The sequence below is a fragment of the Pinus tabuliformis genome, chromosome 7 (genome assembly GCF_031772625.1).
Source record: "Pinus tabuliformis cultivar Carrire ecotype Pingquan chromosome 7, CPIR1, whole genome shotgun sequence".
In the NCBI taxonomy this organism is placed as follows: Eukaryota; Viridiplantae; Streptophyta; class Pinopsida; order Pinales; family Pinaceae; genus Pinus; species Pinus tabuliformis.
In genome coordinates, this window is record NC_142293.1 from 455630933 (window position 1) to 455651353 (window position 20421).

Here is a 20421-nt window from a genome sequence, read left to right on the forward strand (position 1 = left end):
TTCTTGTTGCTTGTAGATGTTGGAGAGTACATGCATGCATGGAGCAAGGATTTTTATTTTTTCTCCTTTTTTCTTTTTTTTCTAGGCCTACTAGCCGCCTCAATGAGGTTTTCAACTAGTAGGTCTGCCTAGGTGCCTCAAAGGAGGTTTTCACCTAGGATCTTTTTCTCTTTTTTCTTCTTTCCAACCCATTGACCACCTCATGGAGGTTTTCAATCAATGAGCCAATCTGAGGCGCCTCCAAGGAGGTTTTCACCTTAGATTTTTATTTTTTCTCTTATTTTTCATCATTTTTTTTCCTACCCTACCCTACTTGAAAATAAAAATCACTTTCAAGTATAAGAATACTTCCAATGGAGCCATTTGCACATCAATATGATAGACAGAATGACGTGGAGGCTTGAAATGTATGCTTTGATATGTACCTGGATTTCAGAGACCAAATGATTTGCCTTTGAAGGGATCAAGCATAGCTAAGGAAGAGAGTGATGCTGCAACTTAGTGACTGTCTGCAACCATATTTCAATATAGCTATGATGCCCTTGGTCCTTTTTCTAATCTGGATCATTCTTCATGTCTTCTTCTACCATGACCTTCACATCTTCTTGTTTTTGCTGATTTTTCTCTTGAATACATGGAGGATTTGGTGGTAACCATGAGGGAGCTCTCTTGATCTCTGATTTTGATGTCTTGTCTCCATCAAGTGCAGCCCATGGTTCTTTGATCTTCTCTTTTGAATCTTCTTCTTTTGGAGGTGGTCCTTCAATGATATCAATATAATCTCTTTTCTACAATACTCTTCCTGAGCTATGGTGAATACCATTGAGCTCAAGAGGAGTTGCTTGGAAGTGTTGTACCTCAGCATTGTAAATGGGTTGAGCTACTTCAATGTGTGGGTTGGGAAATTGTGGTACAGGTAGTTGAGTGGGAGTGTATATTTGAGATAGCTATGGGTGGGGTTGTTGTTGGGTAGGTGGTGAAGGCAGAAGAGTGGGAAGAGAGTTGTATTGGGGCCTCCACCTCTGATGAGGTGAATTCCACTGAGGTTGTAGCTAAGAATAGGATTGAAATGAATGGGTGGCTATTTTGGCATGATATTGAGATGTGAAGGACCAAGGAGGAGGCATGGACCAGGAAGGATGAGTAGGGGGACCCCAAGAAGGCATGCAGGTGACTTGGTTGGGGTTGTAGTATGCCTGAGATGTCCCTTGCATCCCCTGCTGGTATGGTCTAGGTCCATGCGGCCTCCTTTGGTTTATGTAATAGATCTATTCAGTGGCTCCTTCAGCCCCTTGGTATACAGCTTTAAGTCCAGGCAAGGAAGGGAACTTATTTGTAGAATGATCTTCTTCACAGACTAAACAAACATCTATAGAGTTCAATGGGCATTCATTCCTAGGATGGCTCCTGGTGCATCTAGGGCAAAAAATGGCCAAAGCCCTCTCTGCTTCCTCTTGTTTTCTTTTGATATGTAAGGTATCCATGTAAATGGCAAGAATCTGCAGCATCTCACTCTTGAAGTCTTCCATCATGTTTCCAATTTCACCTTTAATGGATGAGTTGGAAGAAAAGGTATTGCCCCCAGCATTTTTGTTTTCAGCCATGGGCTCCAGAGGAATGTTCTCTTCTTCTTCTTCCCCTATAGTTTCTTCAAATATGTCTAGCTATTCACCTAAGAGTTCTTCTTGATCATAGACACTGAAGAGGAGAGAAGGTTGGCCGTGTGAAGCAGTGGGGGTGTTGTGCAAGAATTTTCCTGAGTTATCTCTATTCCTACAAGGCATGAAAGGAAATCATTTTGGTTATTTTTTGTTTCTTTTTCCCCACATTAATAGTACCTGCAAAACTGAAATTGATTGAACAAAACAAATTGCAACTAGCTGAAATAAACTTGCTGAATGGAAATTTGCAGAATTGAAGAGGTAAGCAAGGAAATGCAAAACTTGAAAGAAAAGAATTACTAGTCTACTCTTGCTGCAATGAAATTTGCAGAATTGAAAAGGAAAGCAAAGAAATGCAGAACTTGAAGGAAAAGAAAGGACTAGTCTACTTTTGGTGAAATAAATTATTAGCAAAATGTTGTAATAGAAAATAGAAGAAAGTAGTAATCACAGAACACTCTGACGCTTCCCTACTAATGGTGCCAAAAAGATAGTGAGCAACAGTATTGCAACAATAATGTTGCAACTCCTGGGCTACCTTCTTTATTCTTATAAACCCAGTAGTTCATAACAAAATTGGAAGCGATAGTGTTGTATGCACAAGTACTAGTTCTTACTGCAGGTTGTCACTTGGTTAGCTAGTGCAAGATCACTGGGAGCTCAAGCCAACTTCTATGGATTCCAGAAGAAGCCTTATATGTGATGAAAGGAGAGAAAGACTACTCTACAGATACTACTCTAACTATAGAAAGGAGAAACACTGAAATGTAGAGCAAACCAAGTAAATCCTAATTAACAAATGAATCCTACTTTTGTAGAAAGCACTATGAAAACCATGAAAAGAATGCCATTACTGACTCAAGAAAGTAAACAACATCTAACTAAGCTATTTTTGGAAGTAAATGAGCAAAAAACATATTTTTGGATTTTTTATGTATTTTTATGTGAATTTGACATGCATGTAATTTAATATTTGTGAATGTGGTAGTGAATAGGTGGCATTGGAGGGTGGTTTTGGGACTTGAGAGGATGTAGGATGGTGTGGATGGATCCTAGGAGTTCTTAGGTAGCCTTCTAGAGGCTTTTTCCACACTCTAACTTCAAAAGAAAGACTACAGGAAACTCTAGAGGAGGACACAGAAAATCTATAGGAGGAAAAACAATGTTCTACAAGAGGCCTACATGAAGAGGCCGAGAGAAGTTATGGCTGTTTTGAGGGCGTGAGAGTGGGTAGAAAAGGTGGATGAGGGTTGGAATGAGGTGTTAGGGCACCTAGGGTCTACCAAGAATCATCAAGAGAGAGAAATATGATTGGATTTGCTCAAGGAGAGAGGACGAAATTATATGGAAAATGCAGGAAACTAAGGCAGAATTGAGGGGAGACTTTGGTGACCTGTAGGGCAGGGATCAGATGGAGGATGGAATGGCTGCTAGGCTGGCCTACTGCTAGAAGAGATCTACTACATAAACAACTGACAGTCAACCAATAAGATCAAGCAAGCAATGAAAGAAGTGCATCTAGGAAAATAGAGTCTTGCATCAAAATAGTCTAAACTATGATCTATGAAAGTAAATGCTGAGGAATGCTGCAAGAAAGGAAAGCATGAAAGAAGACTATTGTAAATAAAGAAGTGAGCATGATGAAGAAGTTCTGAAGCAAAGAAAACTAGACTATTAACCAACTAAAGAGCTGCAAACACTAGAAGTCCTATGAATGAGGAAAATCTGTGTTTTGGGGTAGCAAGAGGGTCTTTGCCTCCAATAATGGTCCCAGAGGGAGGAAGTGAAGCAAAGGCATTGCTACTATCCTTTTCAATTTTCTCTTTATCACTGCTTAACCTGCTATAGAAGCACAAATGGAAGCAAACTACTAAATCATCAAAAGCAACCTATTCTTCACCATAAAAGAAATGCATCAAAACAAGAACAAGATTACATGGTACTATCAAAATAATAAGCTCGAAGTTGAGTAGAGTTTACATAAGCAAAAGTACAACAAAAATCCAACAAAATTCAACCCTAGTGAGGCCCTAGACCTCTCTACTTATACAATTGAAGCTACCAACAACTTCCTTGAAATCAGGGAGGCTTGGCTCCCAAAACTCGAGATAATCATCAGTCATCCTCCACTTGCTTAGCTTCCTTCTAATGCATGACTTGGCTGCTTGTACCTCGAGCTGAATGAAGGGGAATTAAAAGTGAGGAGTAATAAATGAGGGGGATTCCATTGTATAAGTCCTCTCCTTTGTCCACTTCGAGTTATTGCACTGGATCCTTGACTTTGACCTCAAAAATCATCAATAATCTGCATTAAACACATGTTAGACCACATGGCATCATAACTAACTCAACTCACTCTATAAGCATAAATATAATCAAGAAATCATACAATAAGCTAAGAGAATGGTTGATTTGACTAGGTTAGGAGGTAAAATGAACCCATATAATTAACCATTTATGAGGCTCATCACTAGGTTTTATTGGGAGTCTGTATCTCAGATGTTTGATCAGTGTTTGAGTCTATGTGAAGCTTCTTATTGAAATGTTCCCATTCCTGTTCCAAGTCAATAATTGGGCTCTTTCCTAATTGAGTTGATGCAGAGACAATTTATGCTTGTTTCTTTGTTGAAGTTTGCTCGGCCGTTTCCTCTTTAGTTCCAACTGTGTCCTTTTCGGATTCATTATTTGTATGTACTCCCCCATTTTGATATTGCTACTCTGATTGATCTTACTCATGCATAGATATCTCTAGGGTTTCTTCTTCAGAGTGTTCTTTGGAGCTATCATCCAATCTTATGTTGGGAGTTGGCTCCTTTATTGGTTCTATCTGCAATAGGTCCAATGGGACCTTCAATAATATTTTCTCCCTATACACATGGAAAGCTCTAAGGCCATCTGGTGTTAAAAGTATTGATGCCAAATGCAACACTTGTGAGTATGTTTCTGCCTATAGGAAGAGGTCATCAAAGGGGTCCCCTTTGTGGGTGAATGGTTTTACTTTCACCATAGTAGTAAAATTCTTTGCAGTGTTGTCCAGGTCATACCGCCTTCTTGGAATTGTAGCTAATTTCAGAGATTTAATGATCTCTACTTCTTTGCATACATGCCCAAAATCATGTAGCACAAATCCACCACATTGCAACAGAAATTTAGGCCAAATGGCCTTCTTCTGCACCTTGAGTCCTCTGCTTAATCCACCTTCCCCTACTATTTGGTAGGCTATTTCTCTGTCCAATAATTTGTTCGGGACATAAAATGGGAGAACATGTGGTGAATAAATGCTACCAAATACTCTAATATTGGTAAATGACTCCTCCCCAAACCATCTCGCTACTGGAAAGATATCCACTTTGGCCTCTTTAGAAAACCTAGGGGTAGTTCTATTGTATATTTATTTATGGATGGGCACCATGACTCCATGACAAATTTTGTAAAAATGTGGGTGAAACTGAGATTCCCACAAAGTCTTATGGTACACATGGATAGGAAGCGGGTCTTGAACAGTCCACTTCCATCCCATAATGAGAAATTTAGGACTAAAATAGATTGAATCCATTACAAAATCACTCATGAAAAATGGGGGATAAACCCTTAAAGAGGGACTTATTTTTCTCCTATATTCCATAATAGCCTTTGCTAAATTATCTGAGAAAATTTGAGCCTAGTTCATTATAGTTGCATTCACGGTTGCATCTATTAATGGGATCCATACCAGGAAAAACTTGGTGCTATTGGGTTTACTGAACAACCTACATAGCATTTCTACTACAAAACTAAAAGGGGGAGAAATGGATGTCGTAAAGTACATACCCATTTTATCCCATTTGAGCTTGCCTTCATTTGTTGTCCAGTTTTGGGTGACATCTACTGGTTCTTCATTCTCCTTGGAAAATTTCTCAAGGAACTGTTTATTGTAGAGCTTATATGGCTCTCGTAATTGGTACATGATTTGTAGGTTGTCTGCTGAGAAATACCCCATGACCTCTTGTCTATGATTCCTGAATGTTCGGTCTCCAATGTTCGCCTTGTCAATTACCCACTTGGCCATATCAGTATATGGGATTAGCTTTGGTCGTGTAGCTATGCGATGTAGAAAAGAGCATGGCATATCGAAATAGGAAGCATCTAATGACCCCTAGGAATATGTTTTGGCCTTTGTTTCCAGTGGCCTTGGGTGCACTTCTTCTAAAAAATTGTAGATATCCTCCCAGGTTGTAGTTCCTCCATCTCTGCTACACGTAGTATCGAAGAAAAGAGAAATCATTTCTAATTTCTTGGACACAGATGCCTTTCCCTTCTTTCCCATTGTTTTGAACAATGCTCCCTGTAGATTTTTCCTGAAATAGAGCAAAGCGGGAGTTATTGGATAAACACAAGTAAGAATGAAAATGAGAATGAATGATACAGATAACCTGAAAAGGTGACAGGAAATGAGTTTTAATCAAATATAGATGAAAAGATATCATATCATGTTGAGCAACTTCTTATCATAAATGCCATTAACCTATATTAAATAGACACTAATAGTCCCTTATCGCTACTGTCATTTCTCATTAATGTATCACATCATAAAATGGGAAGGATTTCTTCAAAGGTGGCAAACTGAAGTTGTGAAAATGTCGATTTTGTGATTGCGGTTCAATGTCGCAAATCACATTTCACATGTTTGATTGTTCACTTTATTAAAGTTCCTTAAGTTACTGTGGGATGTGAGATGCGAGGTAAGCAGTGTGTTCTTTATTATTTAAATATATTTACGTTATAAAGAACTTTTTATCATGCGGTTGACATAGTCATCATTTTATGATATTGGGTTCTATCGAGTCTGGGCCTTTATCGTATTTCACAACATTGCGTAGTTCATAAGATTTCAGACTTTTCTTAGGTCTTCCAACGCGATGTGATAAGGTTGACTGTCTCATTGCAATATTGCATTTCGCATGTTTCAATATGCTTCATGATAGTGCACCCTTTGTGAATGATGATATGCGATATAAGATCTACTTTAATAGGAAATTCCTTGGGCCTTAGTTTTAAATGAAAATCCTAATGATATCTAAGTTAAGCGTGGTGATTCTTTTGATCATTTTTCGCAAGTTTTTCTTGTTAATAAGGCTTTTTACACACTTGGTCCAACGGTATGTGAAAAGGTGAGGATTGGTAGCTTTTGAATGGTTTTGACTCGATATCTTGCTTTATTCCAAAAAGTTTAAAAGAAAGTGTCTATGTGCTAAATTTCATTTTAAAGGATTTTATCATGGGTCCCCATTTATTAATAAAATATTATCTATTATGGAAATAAATGGGGGGGTTTTTGAATAGCACAACACCTCCCCAATAGCTATATTGCTTTGCGTGATGATATTAAGACTAGGACCATCTTCGCGTGGTTCAAATCTCATCATCTAGATGTTTTGGGTAAGCTCCTAAGTCTGGGTCTTCTTTTCTTGCGTCTTCGAGATGAGCATGGTACAATCTTCTATGGCATGATCAAACTGTCGACAATATTGACATGAGGGGTGCACTAGATTATGACAATGTTGCATAAAGTGATCTGGTTTTCTGTAATTGTAACAAATGATTTTGCCACGACCTCTTCTAGATCCTCATCCTCATCCTCTTCCTTGTCCTTGGGATCCTCTACACACTGCAATTTCATTTTTATCCTTAAGACGTGCATCCATATGCACCCTATATGTTGGTGTTCCGTCCATCATAAATTCATAACTTTGGTGATTGCGCTCATCATGCCCCACAGACTTACAAAAATTACAGAACAGCTGTTGGGGAGTTTGCAAAAAATTCTACAAGAAATGAAAATTGTCCGTCATATGTTTTCCTATAATCTGAAAAATAACGCACCATGGTACCACACTTGTACTTGGCCCAGCCGTATGTTCTTTCTCCAGGGGGACAAGACCCCCCCCCCCCAACTAGATAATTCTGGTACACTAGGAAATGATCCTCATCATGACCATGGCCTTTACATTTTAAACACTAGACTTCTGCATGGACCTCATTCTAGACTTCTTTTCCCTTCTTGAGGCTCTACAACTTCATATGCAGGCTAGCCAACTGTGACTAAATCTGTTGCACTCACAGATTCGTATCCTAAATAGGTGAGGCTTCCAATTTCATAGCAATCTCTAGTGCCTCAGCTTGTGTTCTAATGTTTTGATGTGATAGTGGTAATCTCAAATGGGGTAATAGTGAAACAATACAATAGTCCTTGTTGTTGGGCATGGAATCCCCCCCACAATAGTTTTTCGGGCTCAAAGCCCAAGTTTTGGTCAAAGATGTTGTAAAACTCTGCAAATTGCGGGCACAAAGCGCGAAGTGTACAATTGAGTCATAGGGTTGTCTGCCCTAAACATTCTATTGTAAATTAGTGTAAAGTCAGCCTACCCATGGTCTACAGACCATGGGATTCTATACATAGAGTGAGGCTCTAAGTTGTAAAGGGAGTTAAGTCAGGAAGGATAGAGAGAATAACGAAAGCATGGTTCGAGCTTAGAGTGGGATTTGAAGTGTACTCTGTCATAGTAGTAGTAAGAGGCTCTACAGCTGAGTGCGCAGAGGCCTAGTAGAGTCTGCACCTGAGTGCGCGGACCCCTGCAGCTGAGTGCACAGGGCGGGATCGAGTTTGTAATTGGGATTGAAAGGTAATAAAGAGAAGTTTACTCTGTACATCTATTCTTGAATCAGTGTTTTGAGGTTATGCATTACTTTTACTCTACCTATTTACTACGTGCAATTGAATAAATTCTTGTATGAATGCTTATATATGAAAATAATCTAAGTAATCAGCTAACAATGCATAATTAAGGAAGACTTGGGTAGATAACATAGGTCACGATGTGTTTAGAACTACGCGAAGATAGTATCGCAGGGCACGAGGTGCTGGTCCGCGTAGCATAGTAAGTATGAAGGTTGGACCGCTTACCAGTTCCACCATATCAGACATCCCCAGGGTGTGGAAACCTAGTTCTCGCACCTTCCCATACTACTTTGGGTGAGACCTCAGTCCGCGCTCTGCATATTTTTGCCGAAAGGGCTAGTAATACTGGGATTTTCTTGGCTAAATCATTTCTAAACCTAGGTCGAACCCCACTAAGCCAACAAATGGTTCCGTTGTCGGGACCAGGATCTGCATAAAGGATGTCTAATGTCATTCTATTGGAACCCTACAAAGAAAGAAATTGAAGAGTGGTTGAGCAAGAATATTGACAAGTTCGCGGCGCAGGAAAATAGAAATCCATGAGTATCTAAGGAATAGTGGTTGGATCGCTACTTGTACACTGAAATCCACGAGATTTTATTTGCATCTTTTAAGTCGGAGCTATATGAGTGGATCGTGAAGTTAGCAGATAGCCAAGGAAGGTGTAGGCTTGACAAACCAATAGTTTGGACTACGGAATTAGTGCGCAGACTAGAAGCCTCAGAAGATAAGATAACATGAGCTGTGGACCAATGGCACAATCAGATAATAGGAGGATTTATCACTAAGTTTGCAGTAGACACAACCATGAGCTATAGTGAGGCAAAATGATGTTTTCTCAAAGGACCGTGAGATAAGTATATTAAATCTTTGAATACTTGGATTAAGATGATATTGTGTGTAAAATGGCTCATGCGAATAGATTAATGTTTGGGACTACGCAAAGCAAAAAGATCTACAAAAGTAGCGAAGAATTAGAAAACAATCCCTTAATTTCACCCTCACGAGAGAGTGAGGAAGAGCTCGGTAAGGTTTCGTCGAGAAGGGCGGTCAGTTTGATAAGGCAGCAAATTCCACATTTACCACCTCCACCCACACCGCCACCCGCTTCACCCCCCTCACCTCCATCTCCACCCACTCCACCTCTGCCACCTCCATAGTTCAATATGGCAAGCGCGATCAAACTACCAATATTCAAAGGAGTAGGGAATGAAGATCCGGACCAATTCTGGTTCGTAGTGAGAGTAGTATGGGAAGCACAGGGCGTCGCGGATGATAATATCAAAAAGGTTACGCTGGTGAGTGCGCCGCAGGATTGCGCATTAACGTGGTATATCAAGCATTCTAATGACCACCCGAATGCAGCAATTTCAGAGATTTAGAATGCGTTGAACAAGGAATTTAGCAGGCCAAAATCAGAGACGCAATCAATCATTGAGTTTAAAGAGATTGTGATGCTTCTGGGCAAGACCCCTTGGGATCTGGACCAAAGGATGAAGATTATGATCTTCGCAGCCAATATGATGCTAACGGATGCACAACATCATGCATGGTTTGTGGCCTCACTTACGCCACACTTAAGGATGGCATTGTCATAGCAAAAAATTTCCACCTGGGCTGAAGCGTTGGAGATGGCAATGAGGTTGCATGAGACCCGCATACAAGACCCTAGATTGTGAGTCGAACAGATCCGCGTGCAGCTATAAAATATATGTCTAGAAATGCAGAGTTTGAAACAGGATAGGGCACCTTGGTCAGAGGAACATGAAGAAGTATGGTGCATAAACTGCAAAGGCTAGAGCCACAATAAAGATCACCATCCAGTGTTCGCAAACTACTTAGCAAGAGGAGGGCCAATGCCTTTAAGATCGAAGGCACATGTGGGGCCAAGCGCGGTGTCTGTGTTATGGTGCACGATCCACCAGATGGAGGAAAACATACCATAGATAATTGTCATCTGTTGCAGAATTATATGTAGACATCCTAGCAGTTGTTTTGTAATTTCTCCAGGTTGGTAGGCCATGATGAATGCACCTGCCGAAGCTATGAACTAATGATGGACAAGAGCCCTACTTATAGGGTACAGGTAGAAATGTGAGGTCTCGACTGAAATATAGGGATGGCACACACTGGGTTTTAGGGGTGCGGTTGGGGTTGAGGTGAAATGGGACCAGGGAGGGGTCACAGACAGATAATCTGTTACAATTGCGGAGGGCCAGGGCATTATGCTCGTAATTGGATGAACCCAACTAGGATATCATGTTGGTACTATACTCAATTTGATAATAAGGTAGAATATTTCCCTATGCTGATAGCGAAGATGCACAAAAAAGGGGTACTCTGGCCCCCCTCCGACTCAGAATATACAAATGATGAGGTCTAAGCCACGCGAAGAAGACCCATGTGAACATGATGCTCAAGAGTGGTATGAAAATGGGAGATGATAAAGGGAAGAACATAGAAGAAAGTGCGTGGGTTTGCAAGGCTCCTACAAAGGAACCCAAGTTTGATTTAGAACGCATGAAGGAGACATTCATGGAAGCTAAGAAGAGCTTCACAGAAGCCTCTACTTCAGGTGCTAAGGATCAACTAGAACCAGGGATGGATCCCTCAATGCTCACTAACGTTTTGGAGACATGCATGCAACTGTTGCATGAAAACAAGGTAGTCAAAGGACTACAGGAACTTATCACTAGATGCGCAAGGTCAGGGGAACTGTAGTCTGGAAATTTGGGAATCATGCCTTGCGCAATGGAAGGGAAATGAGGTTGACTGTGCAGATTGGTGAGTATGAAATGGATCAGGTAATCCTAGATCTAGGTTCGGACGCGAATGTATTACTAAAGAAAAAATGGGAACACATGGGTAGACCCATGTTACAATGGTCCCCTATTAAGTTACGAAGGGTGAACCAACAGAATATTTTACCCATGGGGAGGTTGCAAGGGGTGACAGTTGATATTGAAGGCGTGAGCACGTAGGCAGATTTTGAAGTGATAGAGATTGTCGATGACAGAAATCCCTATCCCATGCTGCTAGGAATAGACTGGGCCACCGATATGAACGTAGTCATCAATTTGAAGAAGCGCAAAATGATCTTCGTGAAAAATTCACTACGCGTAGTAGTACCACTAGACCCAGCTGAAGTAGCATGATATATTGAACCAGTGTGTGAAGATGATAGTGATGACGATCTTCACTGTATTTACAAGATAACTGTGCAAGGAGAGGATTAGGTGAATCCAACTGCCGATGGAAGGATTTCGTGGGAGCGTGAAAGCTCCTGCACTTTGGATTCAGATGAAGAGATAGAGCGATGGCAGAATCTACTGCACAAAGTAACAACCCTAAACTTTGACATGATGAGTAGGTCATTGCGTTGCGTAACAACAGAGGCAAGGGAGTTTCCGACATATGATGGATTGTCAGCGGTGGATGAATTTCTAAGAAAATTCAAAGGTACAGTGTGAGAACAACAGTGATTCGATGTGCTAAAGTGGGCACTACTCGCAACACCCGCGCGATGGTGAGGTACACATTGAGGAATTTTTGAAGACTGGTGTGGATGCAAAAGGATGATGTGCTTGCATTTTGGAAAACCACAATTACTGCTAGTAGAAAAATATGATAGACGAGAAGATCCACACACGCACCTCACGAAATGGACTAAGGTCTACGGGGAAGAGCCACAGCCTGAATGGGTACATTTATTCTACCATACCCTGGATGTCATACCCATGAACTGTTATGCTGAGACAGAACTACGCCATTGTATGGGTGAATGGGATGCCTTGCATGAGGGATTTTTGCTAACATTCACATTCAAAGATCGCAGGTCAGATACAATTGACGATGTGCTACAAGTAGTAAAAGCTGCTATCTTCAAAATACCACAAGAGCCAATGGGAGTACTTCAGCTAGACCGGGAAAGATAGTAAAGCAACACACTAGAGTGTTATAATGTAAATGTTGAAGAGGATGATGAGGACCCACGAAACATTAACATTTCAGAAACGGAAGGCTCTCGCGAGGTTCATGGACCATCACTTGAAGACCCTGACCGTGCCGCTTAAAATAAAATAGGTCAACATTGGAACGGAGGTAGAGCTGAAGTACGCAACGATTAGGGAATATTGGGATGATGCCACGGTTGACAAAGTAGCTGAGTTACTCTACGAATACCAAGACTTGTTCCCAACAAAAATTGCAGACTTGAAAGGGATCGTGAGTGATTTAGTGATGATGAACATCTCCCTGAAACCCGACGTGAAGCCAGTCAAGCATCAACCATGCTGCTTGAACCCAAAGTACAAAGAAAAGGTCCATGACGAATTAGACAAAATGCTCGTAGCGGGAATTATTGAACCAGTGGAAGAATTCGACTGGGTGAGTCCTATGGTAGTACAGGAGAAAAAACAAAAGGTTAAAATAATAATATGCGTGGACCTCAGGAAGCTTAACGATGCCTGTGTACACGATCCATTCCCAAAACCATTCATAGATGAAGTATTGGAGAATGTGGGTGGTTAGGAAGCCTACTCATTCATGGATGGCTTCTTAGGGTACCATCAGATCAAGATCGCAACGGAAGATAGGAGAAAAATGACCTTCACAACAAAATGGGGTTGCTTTCAGTACATCGTTATGCCTTTTGGACTGAAGAACATGCCAGCTATATCTTCACACATCATCATGGCCATGTTCAAGGAATACATCCATAAGTTCTTGGAGGTCTATCTAGATGATTGGACTATGTTTGGATTGGTTAAATAGCATGTAGCAAGCCTACGGTTGATGCTGGATATTTACTGTCGACACCAAATTGCATTGAACCTTAAGAAGTGCACCTTCCTTGTTCCCTTTGGGAACCTGCTGGGACATGTGGTTTGCAAACAAGGTCTGATGGTGGACCCTGCCAATATTTGTGCTATTCTGAATTCGGAAGCATAGCTAAGTGTTAAAAAACTGTGCGCTACCTTGGGACACACTGGATACTATAAGAAGTTCATCAAAATTTATGCCCAAATAACCACGTTGATGGAAAAGCTATTGAAAAAATATGTTACATATTGCTAAAATGACGATTGCATGAAGAGTTTGGATGTCCTAAAGGGGAAACTGGCCTCCGCGAAATTCTTGATCTTCCCAAAATGGGATGTGGAATTTCATGTACATGTTGATGCATCATGTATCGCATTGGGAGCCATACTCACACAGGAGGGCACGAAGGGTGTGGATCACCCAATCTCATTTACAAGTCGAAGATTTTACAAAGCAGAAAAGAACTACTCTACCACCAAATGTGAGGGGTTGGCAATGGTGTATGCGCTCCAAAAATATTGACACTATTTACTTGCACGACATTTCAGGATGTATACCGACCATTCCGCATTGAAATACCTAGTGAACAAGCCTGTCTTGCGGGGACGCATATGTAGATGGCTTTTATTGTTTCAGGAATATGATTTTGAGGTCATAATCAAGCTGGGAAGCTTAAACGCAGGACCAGATCACTTGTCGCAAATTGAGACGGGCGAGGAACCAACAAATTTGGAGGAGGGACTACCTAATGCACAACTCTTCGCAGTACACGTCGCAGATGGCCACATCAGAGATATAATCCATTTTCTAACCAGAGGGACTATTCTGAAGGAGTACTCAATCTAGTAGAAGAAGGAATTGGTGGTGTGCATGGCAGACTTTTCTGTCATCGTGGGGAACCTCTACAAGATGGGCAACCATGAGATATTACGAAGATACGTACCTGAATTTGATGAGGTCAAATCCTCATGGAAGCACATGAGGGTGTTGTACGAGGACACTATGCAGGACGCGTGACCGCACAGAAGACTCTTCGCGTAGGGTTATGGTGGCCAACCCTGCACCAGGATTTGAAAACACACTGTAAGGCCTATGATATATGTCAAAGGACAGGGAAACCATCACGAAGGGACGAGATGCCATTAAATCCACAATTGACACTACAACTGTTCGAAAAATGGGCAATCGACTTTGTGGGACCGATTAAACCTTAGGGAAATATGGGGGCACGCTACATCATCACTGCGATGGAGTACTTGACACGGTGGGCGAAAGCGCCCCGGTCAAGGATTGTACAGTTGCTACGGCTGTAGAGTTTTTGTTCAAAAATGTGTTGACATGATTTGGTTTTCCGAAAATCTTGATGAGTGATTGTGGAACACATTTCCTGAATGAAAACATCAGTGTGCTCACAGAGGAGTTCCAGGTGTATCATCAGCAAAGTAAACCATACCACGTGCAAGCTAATGGAACAGTCGAGGCATTTAACAAAACACTGGAGACTGCGCTAGCCAAAGTATGTAACACACAATGAAACGACTGGGACTTCCGTGTACCTGCAGTGTTATGGGTGTATAGGACAATGTGCAAGAAATTGACGAGATAGACACCCTTCCGGTTGGTCTATGGTATAGAAGTTTTCATGCCGATGGAATACATCGTACCTAGTCTATGAATAGTAGCGCTCACACGCATGACAGACTATGAAGCTCTGGAAGAGAGGCTCGCACAACTAGAAGAACTCGAGGAAAAACAATTTTTGGCTGGATTTCATCAACAGGTACAAAAAAAACGTGAAAAGGCCTGGCACGACCACCATATCAAGTTGCACACCTTCAAGGTAAACGACTTAATGCTACTATATGACAACAAGTTCAAAAAATTCCCGGGAAAATTCAAGATGCACTGGTTGAGACCATATGTGGTAAAAGAGGTCACAGACAGAGGCACGATCTAGCTACTCAAACTCAATGGAGAACCCTTCCCAGGGAAAGTTAACGAGAGTCGCCTGAAGCCCTACATGGGTCGGCCGACTATCTGACTAACCGGCCAATGCACAATCTTCATGACCCAAGGAGCTAGACAGAAGGCGCAGGACTATAAAAACACGACCCAGAAGCTAGTAACAAAGAAAGGACAAGACTCAGATGTGGACGATTCAGAAGCATGAATGCAACAGGTCCATCAGATTGCAGATCAGTGCACAGGAACGGTTGGAGGGGCTCTGTGCCAAGATCGTCGCACCAGTAGAGTGACTCGAGATGAGTCACGATGATTGTGTTAGTGGCCTATTGGGCATGGAATCCCCACCATAGTAGGTTTTTAGGGCTCAAAGCCCAAGTTTTGGTCAAATATGTTGTAAAACTTCGTGAATTATGGGTGCAAAGCGCGAAGTGTACAATTGAGTCATAGGGTTGTCTACCCTAAACATTGTATAGTAAATTAGTGTAAATTCAGCCTACCCATGATCTACGGGCCATGGGATTGTATAAATAGAGCGAGGCTCCAAGTTGTAAAGGGAGATAAGTCAGGAAGGATAGAGAGAATAGCAAAGGCATGGTTCGAGCTTAGAGTGGGATCTAAAGTTTACTCGGTCGTAGTAGTAGTAAGAGGCTCTATAGCTGAGTGTGTAGAGGCCTAATAGAGTCTACAGCTGAGTGCATGGACCCCTACAGCTGAGTGCACAAGGAGGGATCGAGTATGTAATTGGGATTGAAAGCTAATAAAGAGAATTTTACTCTATGCATCTATTCTTGAATCAATATTTTGAGGTTATGCATTACTTTTACTTTGTCTATTTACTGCGCCAATTGAATAAATACTTGTATCAATGGTTGTATATGAAAATAATCTAAGTAATCAGCTAAAAGTGCATAATTAAGGAAGACATGGGTAGATAACATGGGTTGCGCTATGGCTAGAACTACGTGAAGACAATATCACAGGGCGCGGGGTGCTCGCTGGTGCACATAGAATAGTAAGTGCAAAGGTTGGACTGTGTATCAATTCCACCATATCAGACATCCCCAAGGTTTGGAAACCTAGTTCTAGCACCCTCCCATACTACCTCAGGTGAGACCTCACTCCGCGCTCCATGGACTGTTGCCGAAAGGGCCAGTAGTACCGAGATTTTTTTGGCTAAATCATTTTTGAACCTGGGTCAAGCCCCACTAAGCCAACACTTGTGTTTGTAATCTATGATCTGCATATTAGACTGCTATAAAAAAAAATTTCAATCTCTGATTGAAATCCCGCGCAGACTCATTTACCTTCTGCTCGATCTCTTTGACTTCTGCTACCAACTGGGCTTGCGACTTAGGCTTCTTGAATTCATTATTTAGTGCATCCGTCGTATCCTTCAGTGTTACAACTACATGAGTTGAACAATACTTAATATACTATCTCAACGCTCTATCTTCCAATGCTATGAATAGTTGCACTTTCTTCAGGTCATCATCTATTATCTGCTATGACTTTCACAGAACATCTACTACAAACCAAAATTGTTCAAGGTATTCTGTCCTGAGACCCTTGAATATGGGAATCTTCATAGCATTCTCCATATTGAACAGTGGAGGTTGAGGTGGAGGCAGAGGTGTAGGTGTAGGTGTGTGAGGCAGAGGAGATGGTGTAGGTGGAGTGGATGGATGTGGTATTACCACAATACCCTAATTTACCATTTGCGGTGCACCTTGAGGTGTTTTCATAATACTACCTTCATCGTCACTTTCAGATGCTACCAACAAAGGATTATAATCAATACCTGAATCTATATATCTTCTGAATGTCTTTCCAATTCTGTAGTTCCTATCAAGTCTCTCGTAAACATCAATTCAATGGCATAACCCTTTTCTCACACAATATCATTTTAATCCAAGTTTTCAGGGATTTCATATACCTACCTCTTGGTCCCTTCAAAAATTGGCATTCAACTTCACTATAACTAACAGATGTGTCAATTGCAAAATCAGTAATGAATCCACCTAAAATTCTATCGATCCAATAATCGACAACCCTTGTGATCTTGTTTTCTGAAGATTCTTGGCACCTCACTAGTTCGGGAGTCCACACAATAGGGTTATCCAACTTCCACGTACCTTGAATATATACTAATTTAGACAACCATTCATATAATTCACACGGAAAAGAGTAGAAGAAAATTTCTTGTACCTATGTATACAGGTATCTATTCAACCACACATCCTTTGACATACACTGATTCCTATTGTCTTGGGCTGTAAACTCGTGCAGCTTCTAATATATCCACATCTCGATTACCTTCTTTGTCGATATCCACTTATTGCTCACACATAATTGTCAAATAGATCCTTGTCCTGATAATGGAACCATTTGTTTTTTTTGTGTCAGTTTGGACCTAGGTTCAGAGTTAGTTGTGCTAACCAACAAAACCCTACACTACTGGCCCTTTCATCAACAACATGCATAGCATAGGCTACAATCTAACTTGAGGCAATATTGGGGGATGACGAAACCAATTTTTTGCATCCAGAGGTCTATTTGATGTGCTTCTATTACATCTAGGGCTTTATCCTGACCTTCGTGAACCCTAACCATTGAAAAAAAGAAAATTATTGTAACTTACAAATAACAAATCTAAACTCTTCACTAAGTGTTCTAAAAATTCACAACATCACATAATTAACAAGATCTACCATTTTCGCGCATCTATTAAGCATGTTTCATAATAAATTGTATTAAATAGAGTGAATACACAATAAATTCATAGGTAAACATAAATGCACAAATACACAGATATTGCTCCAAAATAGTCTTTATTATGTTCATATCTCGTATTACGGACTCCTTCTTCCCTGTGCACATAAATGCAGGGATTTGAGCACTTAGCTGCAGACTTAACAAGGTCTCCGTGAACACAGTTATAGGAGCCTTCCCCTTTGCCTAAGTATAGAAAATAGACTTCTCTGTCTTAGATCACTTTCTCATACATTCATTCTTTGATATCCCTTATGACTCTCTATGAATCCTCTTTATATCATATTCTATTACAATACCATGGTCTGCGAACCATGGGCGGGTCATAAAACAACTTAACCTCTAACAAACTAAGGGGATTTGAACTTCCTAAATCTCCTTTGAATTTTAACGACCTTCGTGCTCTGCTCCTCAAAATGCAAAGACTTTACAAAAATAACATAACTATTTGCAAAATTTACCGCAGGGGAACCTGTCCCAACAAAGTGCGAGTTTGGAGAAGAGTGTGCAAGTTGTGTGACTTTCATTGCAGATTTTCTAAAAAAATTTGTTGTTGTAGCAGTTGATAGTAGAGGTATGTTGCAACCATCATATTTATGCAGTGAGTGAGGTGTTGAAGTGTGGATTAGAGAAGTGATTGGTGAGATTGTGTGGCATATAGCTGATCATTTGGGATTTTGTTCTCTTATTTTATTCTTCATTTTTGTTTGTAGATTTGATTCAAAGAGATGATGTTGTTGTGATGTTCATGTTGAGTGAATTAGGAGTCTAGTCTGAAATATTGTGAAACGATTCACATAGATGAAGTGAAGGCATGAAGGCTTAAGAGTTGACAATCATTTGTCAGATTCAATAGAAGGAATAAATCTCTATCCAATCAGAGTAGTATAGTCCAATGGCAGTTGGGTGAGGATTGTTGATCGTGGTGGCCTTCGGTGGATGGTAGTTTGTAGATCCATGAGAGAATCAAATTTCCTACTTGATAGATGCTAACATACTATGAAAGAAGTTGAGACTTTTATCTTATGGGAGTAAGATGATCCATGTAAAAAAATTTCAAAAAATTATTAAAATTTATTTAGCAGTGCAACAAAAACAAGGGTGGTTTTTTTCCAGGAGAAGGGTTTTGAGCTGCAAATATTTGTGTCTTTTGTGTTGAATGCTTGCATGGTTTTACTTGTGTTTTATGCTCTAATATTTACTTATGGGCTTCAATTTGTGCATGGTTTAGAAAAATAAAATTTTTGATAAAAGGTTATAAGTTTCCTCACTATTGATTCACCCCCCCTCTCAATAGTGATATGGTTTCCAACAATTGGTATCAGAGCAAGGCTCTTGGTTGCAGCTTAATCATTGGAGAGTGGGTTTTGGATATTTTGAACAATTTTTGGAAATTTTCTAAAATGGATCAGAAAGGAATTCCAATACTTCACCAAGGTAAATTCACAACTTGGAGAGTGAATTTGGATTCATATTTTTTTATCCATTGATGAAGATATTTTGCTATCAGTTGAGGATGGAATTAAAGATTAATATAATGATTTGGATAAGAAGATTATTTTGAATAGTATTTCAAAATCTTATAGCATGAATGTGAAGCATTCTGATACTGACAAAGAAATGTTTGATAAGTTGCAGAACTTGTATCTTGATGGAAAATTGCATTTTTCATAAATGGAGAAAAATGGAAGGGGTTCTACTTTTATTGTAGTAACAAATCAATTATCCTCATATGAATATGAAGGCACTAGTGATTACAGTGATAGATCAAGAATCAATATTGAAGAAAGACAAGAAGATATCAGTTTCCAAAAGGATGATAAATCTAAGGCGAAGGCACTAGAATTAGAGATTCAAAGACTCAGGGCTGAAAATAAACACCAATAAATGCTGTTGCAAATGTTTGATCAAAAGGAGAGTGCATATATAGAAGAAATTTCAGATTTAAGAACCCAACTACGAGAAAGAATGAAGATTGAAATTGGAATGAAGAAGCAATACATTGAGCTGGAGGATGAGTTCCAAAAATTGAAGGTTGAAGGAAAATCTGTAAGAGAATAACTAGAGAGGCTCAAAACTAGTGCTCAAGCATCTATAAGCAAATCAATAATTATTGGAGAAAACTAGTGGCAGCAAGAAAATGAAGAATCAATAGCAAAATCATCAACCATGCATGAAGCTGAAAAATAAGAGGACACCAAAGAATAATAATAGAATATGGAAATGTTATAATTGTGGAGTTTGTGTACACATAGCACCAATTTGCAGAAGTGTAGAGATTAATCTCTCTCATCGAAAGGAGCAACCAAAGGAAAAACAACATCAAGCACGCATGCAAAGGAAATCTCCATCCGTCAAGTACAATAGTCCTTTTTATGGTTACTATTTCTCATGGAATGATTTTGGCCATAGGGCTATTGATTGTAGGGCACATGCAAGGAATGAAAGTTACACCAATAGAAGACTTTAGGCTATTCCTCTATTCCT